Raw genomic sequence first — 22,870 nt, 5'->3', positions numbered from 1 at the left:
TTTTGTTTTCCGTAGTTGTTCTAGTTGCAATCGGTAATTACGATTAATCTCGATAAAAGCACTATCGATATCATTTAAATTAACTTTGATAATGACGAGCAATTCAGGAGTTTTCTTATACATAAAATGTCATTCAATGGTATTCCTGTCTTGAAATATAAACCCGCTTCTGAGTAATAACGTGCTTTTCATAATAGACAACTTATCTCGATAACTGGGATTAATTTCATGATACGATTGCGCATTCGTGTGAAATTCCCGCGGACTTTCATGAGGTGGATTCTCAGGCCAACCTAGTATGGTTCTTATTGAACTGTTATAAATATCAACCATATACCCCGGTGTGCTTATTTCAATCGTCGACGATAACGTCGGTTCATGAACCGTAATAGCGATTTTTGATTCTTTTCCTGTGATCGATTTTATCCTGCGTTGAAATTCTTTATTGATTTGTTCTACTTGGTATGACCCAGTTGGTATTGTAACCTCCTTCCAGTCTGGGGTCCCATTGGGTTTATTTGTCCATGCAAAAACCAGCGAGTTATTAGGTTGTTGTCCGTTAAATGCATCCGCTCGGATATTAGGCCAACTGTGATATACTCGCAATTTTGCCAGCGCTATTTCCTTCACTGGAATCGGAGAAGGGAAGTTTACACTGAATTCTGACTTCGTTGATGTTATCGATATCATACTTGTTTGTACCGGAGTGGTGTTCTCCGCGATCCGTTGAAGTAATTGAAACCCTTCGGGGTTCAGCGACATTATTATTATTCGCTGTTTCTAGTGTTTAATTTCAACACCGAATATTAACAACCTGCTTGTTTTCAGGAGAATCTTTTAAGCCCATTGAAGTGGTTTCAGCGACGTGGTTTCCAGCTTCCAGTTGAAAATCCTCGATTTTTGACATCGCGGAGTCATACAACTGGACCATCGTGGAGAATTCAACATCGGATATAAACGAATTATCTATCGCCAACGAGATCAACCCGGATAATTTCGAGTACGCGTCGGATACTATTTGATGTTTTACTGTATACTCGTTGAGTTTTTTCTGAGAACACGATGATATCTTTCTAGTGATTGCGTTGGCGACTCCAGCAATTGTTGTCGCCGCGGAGATAGCGATTGGAACAGCGATCGGGGCCATCATGGTCACCGTGGATAAAATAACACCGGTACCGGCTACTATACCTGACACCGAGTACACGACCGCGTCGATGGTGGTTATTTTTCGGCGGTATTTTTTTATTTTTATACGGTATTGTTCGGAAAGCGTTTTCAAATTCGCGGAGAATTCTTTTACGGTATTGAATCGATATTGATGTGACGTCGGTGATACCTCTGATTCAATTACCTTGGTGGTCATTTTTATTTTAAAAGAGCTAGTGTTTTTAATTACTTAGATCCGCTACAAATTCCACATACCATGTAATGTTTGCCCTGGTTAAATTTCTATCAACGGCATAAATTGTAAACGGTTCAGTTGCGTCCTTGTCTATAATTGTTCATATTGTATTGTTAAACCCGGATGAACTCGACGATAATATATTAAACTGCATCATTGAAACCAGTGTCAATCGATAAATGCCCTTAACAGTTGCGGTAATATTTACTATATTCTGTGTAGGAGTCCAAGTGAATGATCCATGCCGAATCGTGTATACTGTGTTGATGGTGTTCTCGTGAGGGATTTTTATTTTTGTCATTTCCGGTATTCTGTCTTTGATATCTGTAACATCAACTCTGATTGTTTCTATTTCCCGTGTATGCACGTATAAACCCCTTTTGATCGTTTCAATATCAGTTTTGATTGTTCCTATTTCCTGTGTATTTTCGGTCATACTTTTTTTGTTCGCTGCAACATCAAGTTTGATTGTTCCTATTTCATATGTATGCAGGTCTATACCCTTTTTGTTCGCTGCAACATCAGTTTTGATTATTCCTATTCCCCGCCAATACGCGTCTATATTTTTTTTGTTCGCATCAATATCAGTTTTGATTATTTCTATGTCCTGTGTATGCGCGTCTACATTATTTATGATCGCTGCAACATCAGTTTTGATTGTTTCTATTCTCCGTCCATTCGAGTCTACATTATTTATGATCGTTGCAACATTAGCGCCGATTATTTCTATTTCCCGTTCATGCACGTCTACACTCCTTTTTGTTCGTTGCAACATCAGTTTTGATTGTTCTTATTTCCTGTCCATACGCAGTGATATCATTTATAGTTGTTGTAATTTCATCCAGCTTGGTATTTTTTTTACCAAAGAATTAATCAAAGTTGTCATCAACCCTGTTAAAATTTTTTCGTAACGTGTAAAATTGGCCCGACAGCGTTGTAAACTCCGAAATAGTACTTTTTATCCTTTCAAGATTTGGTTCGGTTACCGTCGGGGTCCCAAAAAAACTAGCAGTAGTGAGTTGTATACCGGTGACAGACTTTTGTATCCCCTCGAACTGATTTGCTTGCGCGTTAAATCTATCATAGAAATTTTTTAACGAATCCGACATGGATATATAATTGTCGCCCAGTGTATTTATTTTTCCATTTATCGTCAAGATGGATTCACCTGATTTAAGTCGTCCGTCGCCCGTATACAACGCGATAGTGTTCTCGGCGGCATTACGTTGTCGTATTAAAACGTCATCCAGCGACACATTACTGGATTTTAATTTACCCTGACGATCTTGAAATACAACTATTTCACCCGGGTCAACACTGGTTAGATTTAACGTATCAGCGATTTCATCCTCAATTAGTTTTTTTATGTCATCGGTGGTGGACGTTATGGATTCTTTCAGCGCCGAAACCGGTCGTCCCCAGATATCAATCATTATTATTGTAAAAAAATACAGTGTTGTTAATTAACCCGCCGGGCCTCTACGACCCCACTAGTGTATTCGTTTACAACCACATGAGGTGGTTTCCGCGATGATGAAATCGCCGCGAGTACGTTCAATACCTCACGGCCGCATATCGGTGGGTCACTTAATTGTTGTGTTGGCAGCGTGGAATAAAAAACCGGGGCTGAACACGCCCGGATATACCGCATGAACTCGTTCGGCGGGGCTAACCCGTATGAATCAAAATAGACGATCGCACGCGGATCAATTGCGTATGCAACCCAATGAGTTCCCGCTCCGGAGGATTTATCGAGGTTAATTATACCGGTTTCAATATTCCTTGGTTTTGTCGGTAATTGATCCCTCATAAAAACACCTCTGAAGTTTTTTATCGCTAACGCGTTTGCGGCATCTATTAAATCAAAATTAGACATAGGAGTCATTAAACGGTTCCCGGTAGTCTTAGACCCTTCCCCGAGTACCATGAATACGGGGTTCCCGGTAGTCTTAGACCCTTTCCGGCTACGGGTCGTCCTCGTTTCTTTTTTTTATAGCCTTTCCCGGTTGCCTTCTTCAATGCCATCCCCGCCGCGGTACCAACGGCTCCTAACGCCGCCGCCTTCGCCACTGCTGGGGCCGCCGCGGCAATCAACGCTGGAATCGCAGTTAACAGCGGAAATATCCCACCGGTCTTTTCCATGTTTTTAATCGCTGCGGCCGAAAAATCTATTTGAACACCCTTTTTATTCTTCATTGCATCATTGAAATGTTTTATTTGACGCGCCGTCAACGATATCTTATGATTACCACCTGCCATCTGTGACGGCTTTAACGTTATTGTGGTTCCACATTGTTTAGCCGACTTTGATCGTAATTTCTTGACTTGACCATCGGTCAACTCTACACCGACAACACTATACGACATTTTTATTGTAAACGCGTTTATGTTTTCAATTACATGTTTTCCACTGGTGCATCAACGATTCTCATTCGTCCACCAACACCTTCCAACAGCATTGATTTATCGCTGAGAATGACAGCAACCGCTCTATAATCAACACCACCCGGGGCTATACGAGCTCGGAAGTGTATATCAACGACGGACTGTCTCGTTAAATCAAGATGTTCCAGCGAAAAGTAATAAATCGGATACAGGTTTTTAAAATCAAGTTGTGATATTTGCAAACCGGTGTCGACGTTTTGATCACGACCCACATATGACAGCATCCGATGGTACACGCGAGCAATATGGTTGTTGTCGTAATTAAGCTGTATATCCTCGGATGGTTCCTGTTGTCCGTTTATTCTCAGCGAAACCTCCCTGACTCCTAATCGATCAAATATCATATGACTGTGTTCTTGATTATTCAATCGTCTTATATCCTGTAACGCAACAAATATATGACGCGGGGCTGAAACGTTGTTTTGATGCCAGGTGCCATGTAAATGTATCAGCGACATTATCCTCTTTGACATCAGTTGTTACCGCTAGCCAACTCAACAACGATTTTCCCCCCTGTTCCATAAATGATAACAATCGTGCTTCCGTGGTAACTGATGGAGTCAACACCGGCATCCACAATGCTATTTTAGTTAAAACGACTTTACCGGCAGCGACACCAGCATCACGCCATATTGCATTGTTATCATCGCCCCTTCGCGATAGCGCAATTGTATGCTTAGCCCCATAGATAACTTTTCTGACATTTCTACAAAATCCGAATATGTGATGGAGTGGAATCGCGCATGAAAACTGTCGGCGTTGTCCTTGCAACATCCCTAATCGTGTTGCAAACCCTAGATTAAAATTATCTTTAGTACTTTTTATAATAGTAAAATCAGCGCCTGGTCTTGCCCTGCGGTCTGGGTTGGCTGCTTCAGCTTGATTAGCAACTGAAGTATCTTGTGGTGTCAGCACGTTAATGTACTGAATATGATCAGCGTTATTAGTGGTGTCCTTTGCGAACATCATAGATGGGCCCGCCGATCTTGTATAATCATCTGAGTATCTCGCTAGCCCGATTATCGTCGTTGCAACATCAACCTCGCGTTCTATTGATTCAATTTCTCGCCCGTCAATAAGATATCTGGCACTCTCAAATAACGCCATGATACCGTTGTTGACGAAGCCAACTCGAACACGACCGTCATTTGCGTATGGTGCATTATCGGCAACATTTGTTACAAGTTCTCCCTCAATTTCGATAAACGCTTCACACGGCAAAAAGTATTTACTGGTATCTTGGACTTGAAGTTCAATTCGCGATCGTAGGTCGGCTTGTGGTGGTTGATAGGAATAAAATTGATAATCACGGACAGAATCATCCCTGCGCACTGGGGCGTCCATATCAAACGCGGGACCAGCGGTTCGCGCAAACATTTTATTATTTATCATGTTGATGTTTTCAATTGCAATTCATCAACGTCGTTTTCGTCGTAAATTCTTTAAGCCACTTCCCGCTATCGCGTTCATGAGCGCGTTGGTTGTTGCATCGGTGGATGGCTTTGCCAGAGCCGCCAACGACTCTAGTTTTTCTTCCACGGCGTTATTTATTACTTTACTGACATTTGCAGGCATCACTGTCGTTGATGGCATCACCGGTGGTTTCTGTTTTCTTTTTCTCACCAACGACATTAGTTTATCTCGTGCTGCAGAAAACGCCCTTCCGGCAACATCTCCAATAGCACTAATACCCCTATCACGAATAACATCAATAGCCTTCATTCCTAATTGTTTGGCTAACGGCGCCACTTTTGGAGCCATTCTTGTAAATAACCCCGCAATGGTGCTACCGAGACCGTCTCCGTACCACGCGCGGTATACAGGCAATCGTGAGTTTACCACGTAGACGCTGACTGGTTTATTATGGTTGTAGTGTATAATCATCTTTATTATAAAAACACCAGTGTTTTCCAATTAGTGATTGATCACCAGTGATTGGTCAATCGCTGTAATGACCGTGGTCCACAAGTTCGTCTATGAGCGTTCGATATACATTTATGTCCATGATACCACCGGCAAATAACCGCCTGCAAATATCAGCGGCCTCATTGATTATTTCCGGAGAGTTATTTCCGGCTCGTTTTCCTCCGATTAGTACTTCTAACCGTGATATATCACTGAGAACATTACCAGGACAAGTAACGTCTTTACCAACAGAGTATCCTTTTCCTTTTTTTGGTTTCCTACTTTTAACCTTATCGAGGAATGCTTTGTAATCGGTATCACCACGTGGTATTATATCCTTATATCTACTTGCTAAATACACTATTCTTGTCCATTTTTCCACCGAATTTACATTTTTCTCGTAGCCGCTATTGATATGCTCATCTCGTGTGACCTTATCAAAATTTATGGCAGTAAAATTAACTAATTCTTCATCGTCAAGATTTCTGATTGTGTCTATTGTGCTCTTTTTAAGTACATTACGGGGTATATTCCCCTCTTTCTGTATTTCTTCCGGTATTTCTTCCGGTATTTCTTCTTCTGGTTTTCTTGCGGTGGCGCCTAGTTCTTCTTCATCGGCCATTGTAACATAAGGTTCTTGTGGGTCCGTTATAGCGAGTGGTGGCGGCCTCTCCCTCCGTTGGTGTGTTGTAGCAACCGCTATTTTCGCAGGAAGTGTTTTCAGAGACTCTTTTGTTTGCTCGGTCTCTGCCGCTATCTTTTCAAGCGCACCGAGGACGGGCACAGTTGCACTCGTTATCGGAGCAAAGAGTTGTTCACTTCCAACAGCAAAATCAGTTTGTAGTTGTTGCCGCGTTTGAAGTTGTTTTCGGACCCTGTCTCGTAACGGTATGAACTTTTTAAGCGCTGCTAGCCGCTCTCTGGCTAGCCGAGTAGTAAGTGATTCGCCTACCATTTATTATAAATTGCTCCGTAATTTCTAATTTCCCTGTGGCAGCGTCAGACGCACGTTACCACGACCTATCGTGGGAAAAAAAAATGTATACAACGTAAAAATTCACTTCCGTACGCTACATGCCATTAAATTGGGGGCTCCACGGAGTTTTCGTCTATAATCCTTCTAATGTTTTTAATTTTATTAGAGATTTCTCGACGCCGTTCAAAAGCCTGTCCGAGTTTTTTTCGTACTGTCTCAACGGCAGTAAATAGTCCAATAAATGCATTTACGTCATTGCCATACAGGTTTTCATTGATCGTATATTGTAATCGCTTTATAAAAGAATACTCACGTGGCAAGGTATATCGACCTTTCTTTGATTGCTCGTTAATAATTTCATAATCGGACAATATTTTTTGGTTATCAAGCTTATCAGATAATTCAATTCCTTGATTTTTTAATTTTGAAATCTCGGTTAATATATTATTGATGTCTTCGATATTCATATTCTTATAAAACATCTTATTTCTAAATTTAAAAAAAATTATTTTACAAAATGAACCCTGCGTATCAATCCCGAGGTGTGTTATCTAGTATGAAGTTGAAACAGACAATTCGTCATGGCGACTTCGTCACGGTGACCTTATAATCGGACAATTTATTTATATACGAAAATCGAATTCTGTGACCCGTCTTTTTTGAGATCGCTGTTTGATATACTCGTTCTGCAACAAATCGTACTGATTTACTACAAATATCGAAGTACCTACCAGCCGCATTCATAGAGTGAAATATTTTTTCTTCGTGCGTTGATGTATCAAACGATTTGACGCTTTTTGCTTTTTTTGCGTGTTTCCCTGTTTTTCCAAATTTGGAATTTTGACTCGGTGTAACAGCTCTTAAATTACACAGTCTGTTATTTTGAGGGCATCCATCAATGTGATCAATAACGAGACCGTCCTCGATTGGTCCGTTAAACGCTTCATATACCACCCTGTGAACAAGATACTTCTTCTTTCCGGCACCAAACATCAAATACCCCTGATTATTTTTCCATCCAACTGGTTTTTTTAGTCTACAATTTCTAACAACGCCGTCGCGAGATACCTCGTAATTAACGAGCACAGGATGCGGCTGAAATTCTTGGTTCATTTGTATAATAATACTACTTGTCTAATTCATTATTTGGTTTAATTATAAACCTTGCAATGTAGTCCTAAGGAGTTTTAATGATTTTGTCCTTGACTGAGTCAGCGGTGGGGTCAATGACGGCGTTTTTTATTCGCTTGTCGTAATAACGTTTTAACTCTCTGTATCGCTTTCCGCCACAATTGATACACAACTGTGATTTACCACGCACCCCAACGTGGCAAACCAAGCACGGGAGGGGGCCATTTGAACCATTACGAACGCTTTGTAAATGATACCCGCAGAATTCACCTCTACATGATTTATTGCACGGGGTTGTCGACCCAATCATCAACCATTTGCAGTGATTCATTATACTATATTCTTTCATTTAAATACTTGTTTTAATTATATGGAGGAGTTCGAGAGATTAGCAGCAATTAAGCCCTGGAAAAATATTAAGTTCAATCTCGATAGAGCCCTCAAGGACGCACCAAAAGCGTTAATAAACGATAGAACCCTGTTGAATAAAATACGCGATTGTATCAATGAATTCAAGCGTGATGGTGCATCTCATAGTTGGTCAACATTTCGAATTGATGGTGTTGTTGATGCTACCATGAACGACAACCGCGCAGCAACGATAATATCACAACTTGACGGTAAAAAGTATTTCTTCAGAGTAAAATTCATTGTCCGGGTGGAATCAGGTAATTGGATCATACGTGATAAATTTGAACCGGTTCTCAGCGACAAGAAATCAGTCATTGTTAGCCGCGACTCCAAGCCAGGGCTGTTAACCGGAGTTGACAGACCATACTATGAACGAGCGTATCCTGAAACAGCAGTTGTCTATGGAATATACCCGTTAAATAAGAAACCTGATATCGGAAAACTAGCGCCGATGAAACAGTCAACGGGGATAAATTGTGTAGCAGAACGAGTAATAGAGCATTTTACAAATGCGTGTCGAGGAAATAAACTGACCGATTTACGACGTAGCAAAATAAACCAATGGGAGGAGACAGTGCGCGAGCGAGGAGCAACCATCAGCGACATAGCGAAATTAGAAACGTCGCTGAGATTTCCAATAACCGTTACAACGATAACCGGTGAAGTATTATATGAATCAAAGTATAAATCAAATGGAGCCCCAATCAAAATTATTGATCATAACGAACACGCGTGGACGCCCGCGGTCACAATATTTCCACGGGATAGAACAGTAAAGTATATCCCGGGGGAATTCCTGGGAGAGGATGGTTTTCTCGCGGAGAGGAAACTATTTGATGCTATTGCTTGTTTGTGTAAAAACGACCCTGTGTCAGTGTGGTTACTTCGCAGCGCTGAAAACGACATGGATACCTTTGATCAGTTTGTAAGACCAAACGGTGAATTATATCGCACTGAAGCGTTTCACAACAAGATGAAAAAAACCGCCATGGAATTTGAAGAGCATGATGAACAACTGCTAACAAATTGTTTTACGATTCCATCGGTTGCGGCTCATGTTGCAGCAAGGAAAAATGCGTGGAGACCAACGCGCAAGGAATTTCTACCGGATGTACAATCCAGTTGTTTGGAATACTATCACGGTGGACTATGGAACACTGAATACAACCGCGACGCTATGATCTCGGTTGATATGGTTGCCTGTTATCCAGCGAGTTTTCTCGGGTATGGATCCGCCGCTGAGTACTTTAAACGATTTGGACACCCCAGACATGAAATGACTCGTGTTGCTATTAATGGACCACTGCCTGATTTTGATTTAACCGGATTCGCTCGCATAGTATCATTTGAATTCGCGGCAGGACTTCATAGCTGTTGTTATATTTGGATCGGTAGACACATGGCTGAAAAGAAGTGGCTGCCAATAGCGCTGCTACGGTATATGATTGATTGTAGCATGCTTGTATCGTTGATTGTCAGTGACGCGATTATATCATATCGGGCGCAGACTGAAGTCTGGTTACCAGAACCAGAGCGTCTAGATAGCATAATTGACGAATCCAGAAAACACATTGATGCCGACGAGGAATATATCATCGAATGGTCCAAAAAGATATTCAACCAACGAAATCGCGAGGCAAAAGATCTCGGTAGAAGAATAATCGGTAAGTTCACACAAGGTGGAAAAAACTGCGACTACAAACGATATTGCTCACGGCTGATTATAGATGACGCAAAATATGATTTCGTAATCAAGGACGCAGTGGCAAAAAATAGATACGTGAACTGCAAAACAGCTTTCTTGTCCAATGGAACAAGGTTGGGTACAGTTGTTACCTACAGCGATGGAGACAGCCCCGCGTATCCACATTTGAGGGCATCTATGCTGGGTTACGCCGCTATCAATTTATTCTCGATGATAAATAGATTTCCCGACACCGCGGTTAGAGTAGCCGTTGATTCATTTTATATAGACGTAAAGTATAAGGGAAACATAGCCGAGTTTACTAGTCCGGACGAGAGTTGTGGTATATGGAGAATTAAAAATGAAATACGACGCGATTATTCCCCGTCAGCAGATGTCACCGTTGAAAATAATTACTTACGCGGTGATAATCTATCAGAATGGTCTAATGCACCACCGTGTTCTGATCCAATTTGTAGATATAAAACAGTTTATTTAAGCGGCTGTGGCGGGTCAGGAAAGACGACTCGGGCAATTGAATTATTTCGAACGCGGGCAAGTATAATCGTGCTTACACCGACCCATAGACTAGCGCGAGAGATAAAACAACGAAATGTTGACGCCGTTACTTATCACAGCTTTTTTCGATACAGCGGCGGTGAGTGGACTCCTGATCGAATGGGTGAAAAATTTATTCCTGAGGTTATCATCTGGGATGAGATATGTACTGTTTCGTTAGATGTTTTACAAATGTTTCTTGAGTGGTTGCTGCACGCAAATACAGCGGTGATAATGTGCGGAGATCATGGCCAACCACCACCATTTGTCGGCGAGGGTCCACATGATTGGTTAAAGGGTTTTGTGGACTATTATGAAGAAACCGATACTGATTACCGAGCACTTGATGAACAACTGCGCGAGGTTAAAAAATTAATCAGATTACAGCCGGATAGAGTTCAATGTGAAATAATCCGCGAGGTGATTCCGGAAACGCCGTTAAATGAATTCTGGGAAACATGGAGACCAAACGATTTGATTGTAGCGAGTAGAAAGATAGTCAGAGACACACTTCAGCGGAAGTTGTTTGCGTTGCATAAGGAAAAGTTTCCAACGCGTCCAGTGCCGTTGTGTTATAGACCCGCTGACACACGGCGGCAGAACATTGAAGTTGAAATCCCGGGCCCGACAGCGTCAGGAACAAAAAAACAAATTCTTGTGCTGAATGATATTGTGCTCGTTGATATCAGCGTCGTCGAGGACGCGCTACGTGCTGGTAAATCCCCGTGGACGCTAGGATACGCAACGACAATACATTCCTCGCAGGGATTGACCATCACGGACACAATTGTTTGGATGGTTGATAATCGCATCGAATGGTCAAATCTAGTCTATCTTGCAGTGTCCCGAGTACGGAGGATAAATCAGCTTCGAAGAATTGTTATTGACGAAGCCAGTGACAACGATGACATCATCGATGCAAGCGTCATTGATAGAAAACTCTCGGGTTACCGCCAACAGGATAAAAAAAAACAGCGGAGTTTTGATATTGATCCCGAATTAATAATTGCGTTACGACAACAACAGAATAATCACTGCGCGAGTTGCAATTGTGTAATGCGCTGGTGTTATTCGGATAAAGACGCTCGCCAATTTACCGTGGACAGGATCGATAACAGTCTCGGTCATGTCAAAAACAATGTAAGGTTGACCTGTCTTGAGTGCAATAGACGCAACGGCGCTAGTTAAGACCACGCGGGGGCAATTGAGTATCGTCAGGTATCACTTGTAGTTGCTCGCGTGTAAACCCCCGCTGTGGGGCAGTTGAATCCAGTCTATAGATCGGTGGTCTACCAGTTGATCGTGTTATCGTTGATATGTTATGTGTGGTAACACTCCAAATAGGATCAGTAGCTCTTTTTTTACCGCCTTCAAGCTCTCCTGGTTCATACAGATATCTAACAGTGACATCGCCGAGAATCGGCTTGGAAACGCTATCTATTTTTGATCTTCCGGGTATATACTTTTTTTTAATCGCGTCGCTGGGCTTCATGTTGATTGCTCGGGTAATCTCGTTATTTAACGCTGCAATTACGCCTGGCAACCTTTTGACCCATTCACGAGATCGTTTTTCTTGGATGAATTCCTTCGCGTATTGATACCCAAATAACCGTTCAGCAAGAGTCCGATTGAATCGTTCAACAATTGCCTGATCACGATGTAGCGCAGTATGACCTCGTCGTATCGCGACGCTATGATGTTTCAGCGTTGATAAAACAGCACCGCGAAATTCACTACCAGGATCAACTTGTAATAGATTTGGCCAGCGCAGAGGACCCCTTCGGTAAATCCGCTCAAACGCATCGGCTACTTCAGTTGCTGACTTTGTTTTTAACGGCTCCGCTTGTTTGTATCGACTCGCAACATCAACTACGGTTAGCGCGTATTTGTAACCGTTGTCATGCGGCAGAAATAGTATATCAGCCTGATGAACTTCATTGGGTACGCTGACATCAAAGTGTGAGAAGTTGATTTGTTTAGGTGGTGGTAGATAGATTTGCCATATAGCCTGTTTGGATAACCAATTAGCCGCAACGGCCTTTGTTACCTTTGCAGCGCTTGCGAGTTTACCAATTGCGGCCTTCCCCTTCCAGTATCCTCTCGGAGAATAATAGATGGATTCCATGTTGTTATTATAAATGCTAGCGTTTTCAATTACCAGCGCGAGAAGCTCCGCTTCCAATCATTAATTTACCTTTCATAGCCGATTTTACCAACCATGAAGCCAACTTTTCTTTGAGGGATTTATCAGGAATGGCATTTAACGCGTGAATTAATTTTACATCCGCGATATGACGCTATTGCAGATCGCTACTTTTGTAGTAAGCAACATCATGAGCATGACACGCCTTATCGATAGCGTTTATTGGATACTCACCGGGTTTGGGCTGATTTTGATCATCGAGTCTGATATCTAATCTTGTTCCGGGGCCACAGTAGCTATATCCTGGGAGGTGCTTTTCTCCTGGATACTTTGCCCACGGTGTTCCGGGGAGTTTTGATAACTTGGCTGCAATATCACCTCCTCGCTTTTTTTAAAGCATCCCCGGGTCTAATAGAAATAACTCTAAATTTCTTTGTACCGCATCGTGCACACTTACCAGTAAGTGCCGATCTGTTATTTCTTGTTGTAACGGTTGTCATATCATTTGTGCCAGTACGCACTCTACACTTCACACAATATGAATCCATAATTTATGTATAGAGATATGAATATAATTGATTTTTCGGCGACTAAAACAAGAGAACCAGTTAAGCATGTTGCAGCGTTACCAAACTCGATCCGGATGATTATCATCGGACCATCTGGATCCGGCAAGACGCAATTGTTACTCAATTTAATAATGAGATGGATGAAGTGGGATAAGTTGTATTTAATCGCCCCTAGCGTGGATGATCAACGATGCTACGAGGTGTTGAAAGATTTTAACGAGAATGCATCAGCGATCGCTGAAAAAAATGTTATTGAGTTTATTACAGATATCAATGATGCACCAGGTATTGATGATATTGATGGCGACGTTAACAATCTAGTCGTGTACGATGATGTTATGTTAGACAATCAAAAAAACCCAGCTAGGATATTTTCCAGAGGCAGGCATAAAAACACCGACGTGATATATGTCACTCAACGATACACTCAGATTCCAAAAGTAATCAGAGACAACTGTAATATTCTTGCTGTATTCAACGGCGTTGATACACACACGCTACGAAATATTTGGCAGACATGGTGCGGCGGTGACATGGACTTTAATGGTTTTCGAAACTTTTTTAGTCATGCTCAGTCGACCCCACATGGATTTGTAACGATAAATTTACATGATCCTCGGACACGATATCGTATCGGACTTGACCAAATATTCGGTTAAATTGTAACTAATTTTCATTGTAAATAGCCCCTTAGCAGCGGGGGGGGGGGGGGGGGGTAATGACATCGACGCGGTCGTCGCGCTTTTTTACCGGACGCTGACGACGCTGGGATCGGCGCGCAGAAAGTATTAATTAAACCAAATGACGATTGGACGACCCCCCGACGACGACGTCGTTTTTTTTTACCGGGCGCTGACGACACCGGATCCGCTGAGTGCAGAAAGTATTAATAAAGCAAAATAACGATTGGACAAAATGTCGGATTCGCCCCCCCCCCCTGCTGCTCTGGATCATATTAAACAGGCCCTCAGAATTAAATAATTTTCACAAGCAGTTTTGGGGCAAATCACTCAGGCAGGAAGGCCTTCAACTCTGAGAGGATACAAAGGCAAATGACACATATTCTGACGAAAATATTCTGCCTCTTCAGGCATCTATATTGCAGATAGCTAACTTCCTCCTCTGGCTCATCCTAGAGAAAATGTTCTGCCTCTTCAGGCATCTATATTGCAGATAGCTAACTTCCTCCTCTGGCTCATCCTAGAGAGAAAGTAAGCATCAAGTATGATAACAATTTTCTGATCCATGATCAATGACACCTTTCGTCATCATGGAAGAGAGGACATCAAACAAAGTAAGGACTTGTCTGACCTACTCACCTTCTTTGAGTATACATGGCCAAAACTCTAACTCTGTGCCCAAAGTGGAACCTATCTTGGGTATTAACCTGGCTGAACAAGACACCTTTTTAACCAATTTCAGGGGCATCTTTGGTGCACCTTTCATACCAAACCTGCTTCCTCATGGTGTTAGCGACTGCTGGCAGAATTAGCAAAATACATGCTCTATCAGCAGACCCAAATTACATGCAGTTCTGACAACATGGGTCAGTTTTACACATAATGGCACCTACTTTCACCATGAACCAGCTTCATTAAACCTCTGCCTTGTCTGGACACATCAGCTGAAGGCCACCTACAAGACCCAGTTTGGGCTTTGAAGTGGTACTTTAATAAAACAGCCATGTTGTAAACGGAGATCATGCCTCTTTCTACCTCTCAAGACAGGACAGGAGGATATTCAATACAGTATCTTGTCCTGGATTAAGTGGGTTCTTTGCTCAGTACATAGGGAACAATCCCAGCTCAAATGAACTTCTTACAGATTTTGGCTCATGAGGTTACAACAGTTGCCACTGGCCTAGCATTCATCCAAAACTGTTTGCTAACCGACATCATTCAGGCTGTGGGATGGAGATTGGAGTCCACATTATCTAGCTTTTATCTCTGAGATCTTTCATCTCAAAGGGTCCAGTTTGATCTGGTAGGATGTATATCCGCAGCTCAACAGGTCTCCCTTCCAGTTCAGCTGACAGTTTCTTAAGATGTGGCTTCATGACTTCCATTGGGGGGGTCCTATTTGAAACTGTGTCGCTTCAGATGGAGTCCCCTCCAGTTGGGTTACCTAGAAGCTGTCTCACATACCTGAGGGGACCGGAAATAGTATCACCAGAGTAAGGGGATTACCTTCCTCCACCTCTTATTCTCCTAAGGTATTATGTTTGAGTAATGTATTTAATAAACCAATTTTTCCTAGTAAAATGTTTTTTCAAGAATACTTACCCAGTCATAATATACATACACCCTCCATGCTTCCCGTAGTTGCATCCATAGAGAGCGTGCTTTTCACTCAAGTAGTAACTGAGAGTTTATTAGACTTTGCCACCTAGTCATCTACCTAAGGGGAAATCACTCTGCCTGACCATCACATAGGTCTGCAGATAACTTTTAGCTGCCTTTAGCTAAGTGTAATATCTGGGAGGGCTGCATTTGCGAGGTAGTAGTAGTTTTTATAAGGTATTATGATTGCACAAGTATTCTCAAAGAAACATATTTTACTAGTTAAAATTGGTAAAGAATCATTGTTTGCTGGGTCTTTGAACTTGTTGATTGAAAAAAGGGAGTTCAATTGTTGCCACAGGTAAATGATCGTTGGTCACTGGGTCTTTGAATTTGTTGAGTGAGAAAGGGGGGTCCAGTTTTTTTGGCAGCTAAAGGATCATTCATTGCAAGGTCATTAAATTTGTCAAGTGGGAAAGGGGGTCCAGTTGTTTATACAGCTCAAGGATAATTGTTTGCTGGGTTGTTGAATTTGTGATTTGAAACAACCACAAAATCTTTGATAATTGATACATCACAAAATATAATGAATTCACTATTATCTTCAGGTTTTTAGACACTTGATGTTGTTTGCCTAATGTCTCTCTTCCCATACATCAAATTCTCAGTTGCCAGTTAAATTTCTGTCAATAACTCAAGTTTTCCACCATCTACAATTATTTGGGTTAAAATTAGTATTATCTTGAAGTTTTAAATCCCTGCCTCATTGTTATATTAGGTCATGTCATCCACCCATATCTAATTGCTATATTAGATTATGATGTAATCCATCCCTGTCTCATTGCCATATTAGGTTATGATGTCATCCATCCATGTCTCATTACTATATTATATTAGGTTATGATATCATCCATCCCTGTCTCATTACTATATGTTATTATATTAGTCCATGATTCATTACTATAGTAGGTTATGATGTCATCCATCCCTATCTCATTATTATATTAGGTTATGATGTCATCCATTCCTGTCTTGTTGCTATATTAGGTTATGATGTCACCCATCCTTGTCTTGTTGCTATATTAGGTTACCATGTCATCCATCCCTGTCTCATTGCCATATTAGATTATGATGTAATCCATCCCTGTCTGATTGCCATATTAGGTTATGATGTCATCCATCCCTGTCTCATTACTATATTATATTAGGTTATGATATCATCCATCCCTGTCTCATTACTATATTATATTAAGCTATGATATCATCCATCCCTGTCTCATTAGTAGATTAGGTTATGATGTCTCATTGCTATGTTAGGTTATGATGTCATCCATCCATGTCTCATTACTATATTATATTAAGCTATGATATCATCCATCCCTGTCTCATTACTATATTATATTAGATTATGATGTTATCCATCCATGATTCATTACTATATTAGGTTATGAAGTCATCCATCCCTGTCTCATTATTATATTAGGTTATGATGTCATTCATCCATGTGTCATTGCTCTATTAGATTATGATGTCATCCATCCATGTCTCTTTACTATATTATATGTTATCATGTCATCCATCCCTGTCTCATTACTATATTAAGTTATGATGTCATCCATCCATGTCTTTTTGCTATATTAGGTTATGATGTCATCCATCCATGTCTCATTACTATATTATATTAGGTTACAATGTCATCCATGCACGACTCATTACTATAGGTTATGATGTCGTCCATCCCTGTCTCATTACTATATTAGGTTATGATGTCATCCATTCATGTCTTGTTGCTATATTAGGTTATGATGCCGTCCATTCCTGTCTCATTGCTATATTAGGTTATCATGTCATCCATCCATGTCTCATTACTATATTATATGTTATCATGTCATCCATCCCTGTCTCATTACTATATTAAGTTACGATGTTATCCATCCATGTCTTTTTACTATATTAGGTTATGATGTCATCCATCCATGTCTCATTACTATATTATATTAGGTTATGATGTCATCCATGCATGACTCATTACTATAGGTTATGATGTCATCCCTGTCTCATTACTGTATTAGGTTATGATGTCATCCATCCCTGTCTCATTGCTATATTAGGTTATGATGTCATCCATCCATGTCTCATTACTATATTATATGTTATCATGTCATCCATCCCAGTCTCATTGTTATTTTAAGTTATGATGTCATCCATCCCTGTCTTGTTGCAATATTAGTTTATGAAGTCATCCATCCATGTCTCATTACTATATTATATGTTATCATGTCATCCATCCCTGTCTCATTACTATTTTAGGTTATGATGTCATCCATTACTGTCTCATTGATATATCAGGTTATGATGTCATCTATCCCTGTCTCACTGCTATATTAGGTTATGATGTCATCCATCCCTGTCTCATTGCTATATTAGGTTATGACATCCATCCCTCCCTGTCTCATTGCTGAATTAAGTTATGATGTCATCCATCTGTCTCATTGCTATATTATGTTATGATATCATCCATCCCTGTCATTACTATTTTAGGTTATGATGTCATCCATCCCCCTCTCAGTGATATATTGGGTTATGATGCCATCTATCCCTGTCTCATTGGGGGGCACTCACCAGTTATTATGTACTTTTGAGAGAGTGACATATGTAAGGTGAAGTTGTTTGCATTTAAAATATGCACAGTGGAGAGAATGTTGGCATACCTCTGTGTTACATTAATGTAATGTGGATGATATTTCTTTGGATATTGTACTTTTGGAAATTGTACATGATCTAAGCACACTGCTAACTAAAATGACTGCTCCCTTGTGGTAAATAATCAGCCTGAATTAGTCTAAAGTACACTGTCCATAACAGCTATTAAAATAGGGAAAATGAATTTTGCCAGACTGGACAATACAAGCTTCTGAAAGGGCAATGAATGAATTACCAAATATATAAAATGTAAAAAAAAAAATGTTATCAGCTCTTTTTTGTATACAATTTACCTCTGAAGTTCAGGAAGTGAAAATGACCAAGTGGAGCTAGCACTTTTTTGAAAGGTGCACATCTGGAGTAAGGCCAAGCTGTATACTCTATAACCCATATTACACCCATCAATGATACACCAAACTAAAGGGAATTAAAGGTTCTTTGAATTATACCTAAGATGTACAAGGTCGTTTTTAAATAGCAAGTATAACCAGTAAGGAAAGCCATGGAAATTCTTTTTCTTTAAAATTCTAACCCAATGCAAAATACGAAACTGTAGGGAGCCACCTTACTATATTAGGTTATGATGTGATCCATCCATGTCTTGTTACTATATTGGGTTATGATGTCATCCATCCATGTCTCATTACTATATTAGGTTATGATGTCATCCATCCCTGTCTCATTGCTATATTAGGTTATGATGTCATCCATCCATGTATCATTACTATATTAGGTTATGATGTGATCCATCCATGTATCATTACTATATTAGGTTATGATGTCATCCATCCCTGTCTCATTGCTATATTAGGTTATGATGTCATCCATCCATGTATCATTACTATATTAGGTTATGATGTCATCCATCCATGTCTCATTACTATATTAGGTTATGATGTCATCCATCCATGTCTCATTACTATATTATGTTATGATGTCATCCATCCATGTCTCATTACTATATTAGGTTATGATGTCATCCATCCATGTCTCATTACTATATTATGTTATGATGTCATCCATCCATGTCTCATTACTATATTAGGTTATGATGTCATCCATCCATGTCTCATTACTATATTAGGTTATGATGTCATCCATCCATGTCTCATTACTATATTAGGTTATGATGTTATTCATCTGTCTCATCACTTAAGTGTGAACAGCATAGACTCAAATCTACTGTCATGTAATGCACCAGCTATTTTTATGTCCACTACAGTCATGTATTCCACAAACTATTTTCTTTCCTGCTCTCACGCAATGCACCAGGTGTTTTTTTGTCCCCTGCCTTTTCTGCATTTTAAATTGGTCATTTCCATCTGTACACCTTTCAATCCCACTTTGTTTCTAAAGGACAATTCCCTTTATGAATTGATTGCAACTATATTTGGTATGCAGATTCATATTGATTAAATATTGGAGAGTCTAATTGCTAGCTTTTCAAGTCATTTTTCAGCAGAGTTATTGCCCTTGAAAGTCAGACTTGTCTTTCTTTTTCACACAATTCATTGATTATTTTTGGATTTCATCCATATATTGTATAATGTTTGATACTGATGTGGCCATGGCAGGATTTGTCAATTCTTAGCATTCTTTATGTTTATCATAATTACTGACTTATACCCAACTGATTTTTTATTTCAACAGTAGAACTTTCGACTACACATCTTGATCAAAGTTCATGGAGGACTTGCACCTATTGCTTTTGGATTTCAGCCAGTTTGGTATGCAGCTTGAATTTCATGAGGCATTTGGCTGAGCTTGATTGTTAATATTCTACATCATTTGCAGCGTTATAGCCCTTAATCATCCCTTAATTGTTACCCACTTTAACTTCCACACAATAACTCCCTGAATTATTTTTGGAATTTTAGTATATAGCTAGGTAGAGATTAAACATTGGCAGAGTATGAATGTTTGTATTCTACACCATTTATGCTGATATGGACATTAATTGTCTCACCCTCTCACTTTTAATTTCCATACAATACATCTCTTGTCTTCCACTTTTGATGGTGCACCAAGTGGCTGAGTGGTCTGGATCACTGACATCCCCTTTTTTGTTTTGTTGAAGTTATAGCCCCTAATTATCAATTCCACTCATTTTCATTTCCATAAAAGACACTTAATTGAGGAGAAAATGGATGATATTAAATTGGGCTTGATCATCATCCACAACTCCATCCCATTTTCACTTCCGCACAATAATTCCCTTAATTATTATGGAATTTCAACCAAATTTAGTATGTGGCTAGATGTTAACAAGACCTTGGTTTAATTCATTGGCAGTATACTGTGTCATTGTTTAGCAACATTGTAGTCTTAGCTTTTAAACACATCCACTTTTGTTTCTGTATATAAACTCCCTTACTTATTATTGGATTTCATCCGAATTTGGTAATCAGACTGATTTCATGAGACTGTGTTAAAATTTCATTGTCAACCTTTTAAGGTGTTATTTAGACTGTGTTAAAGTTTCATCGTCAACCTTTTAAGGTGTTGTTTAGACTGTGTTAAAGTTTCATTGTCAACCTTTTAAAGTGTTGTTTAGACTGTGTTAAAGTTTCATTGTCAACCTTTTAAGGTGTTGTTTAGACTGTGTTTAAGTTTCATTGTCAACCTTTTAAGGTGTTTTTTAGACTGTGTTAAAGTTTCATTGTCAACCTTTTAAGGTGTTGTATAGACTGTGTTAAAGTTTCATTGTCAACCTTTTAAGGTGTTGTTTAGACTGTTAAAGTTTCATTGTCAACCTTTTAAGGTGTTGTTTAGACTGTGTTAAAGTTTCATTGTCAACCTTTTGAAGTGTTGTTTAGACCGTGTTGAAGTTTCATTGTCAACCTTTTAAGGTGTTGTTTACAAGAATTGTTGCAGGACACGCTCACTTTTGATTCCAGACAATAAATTTTGGGATTTCTACCCGATGGAAAGGGGGTGGATACTGTTGAGACCATTGAAGAGTTCTTGTCAGTATCCTCATTATTTCAGAGTTATATCCCTTGATTGTCAGACCTACCCACTTTAGTTTCTCTAGTATAACCCCTCTATTTATTTTTGCATTTGAACCAAATTTATCATGCAGCTTTATTTTTACGATACCTAAGTTGAGTTCAATTTTTATTTTGTCAGCTCTGCTCACTTTTGTTTCGGCACAATAACTCCTTCAATTATTATTGAATTTCTACAAACTCTGGTGTTGATCTTTATTGAGATGAGTCCTTAGGCCCTATGTCATTGTTAGCAGAGTTATTAACCATGATTTTCTGGCCCACCAAAATTCATTTTGTACACAAAAACTCCCTTAATTATATTGAACCAAATTTTTTGGTTAAAGGTTTGGTATTGAGAAGACCATTGCAGAGTTCACTTTTCAGCATTCTGTATCATGATTTAGAGGGAATTATTAGCCTACACAATAAAGCCACTAATTATTATTGTATTTAATCTTAAGTTGGTATGCTACTGGAATTTTATGAGATTATAGTCAAGTGTGATTGTCAGAGTTCTACATTATGTATCCGAGTTCCACCCCATGCTTGTCAGGCCCAACTAGAATCATTCCTGATACTTATTTGATTTCGATTGTCAACTCATTTTCATCATCTAGCTAAACTATTCCCCAGACTGTCGGAGCCGCCCACTTTTGTTTCTAAAGAATAACTCCCATAATTGGGTTTGCATTTCAACCAAATTTGGTATGCAGTCAAGTTTGATGATATCTCAGGTGATTTCAGTTGACAGCACTTTAGATCATTTAGCAGAGTTCTAGCTTTTAATTGTCAGCATCTGTAGTTTAGATACATATTCACATGCAACATCTACTACTCCAGTGCCCTAGTGGTTAGAGTGTCTGCCTCTGATGCAGGTCGCAGGTTTGAACACGGGCCAAGTCACACCAAAGACTTATAAAAAGATGCTCAGTGCTAGACATCACTATAAACTGCCATACTGCAGACATTGTAGCGATATGACTGAATTTTTTTTAAGTTATGATAAGAATCCAAATCAAACACACACACATGTAACATCATATTTTAGCTGACTGTCTGATTCCCCAGCTTCCCTTATTTCACAACTTTTTGCCATCAATCAGCCATGGTATGTACATGTGAGCAATGAAAACTCGAATTACCATTTGCCACAAAAAGAGACGTTAAAGCAGGTTTGGATACAACATCATATTAATTTAGACCACAAAGGTAGAGTAGCTGGAGAAAAATGTCCCAAAAGATTTTAATGGTCAATAAATTATCAGTGACTTTCCAGGGGATTGTAAAAAAATTATTTTTTACCTTGTGGATCCATGGATCTTGATGTAGACCAAAGGTAGCTAGTGGGAAAATCCCAAAAGATCCTTTATTGTGTATAGTATATATTCAATCAGTCTTCGAGGGAAAATGTTCACTGTTTTATCGTTGGAGTAAATTAGTCATTTTCGGACTGCCATTGTATGGATTTCTCTCTTCATTATCATAAATTTTCAGCTACTGATTCATAATAATGCCAGTAACATTTAAAATGATTTACTTAAACATTTTATGGACTCCATCAGTCGGGCAAGTAATATTTGAATACTTGTACATTTCATGGACTCCATCAGTCAGGCAAGTAATATTTGAATGGAATTAAACATTTCACAGACTCCCTCTGTTTGAATGGAA

Source organism: Sinohyriopsis cumingii, chromosome 7 (genome assembly GCF_028554795.1).
Source record: "Sinohyriopsis cumingii isolate HCF-2022 chromosome 7, ASM2855479v2, whole genome shotgun sequence".
NCBI classification, from domain to species: domain Eukaryota; kingdom Metazoa; phylum Mollusca; class Bivalvia; order Unionida; family Unionidae; genus Sinohyriopsis; species Sinohyriopsis cumingii.
Note: the sequence above shows the minus strand (reverse complement) of the source record.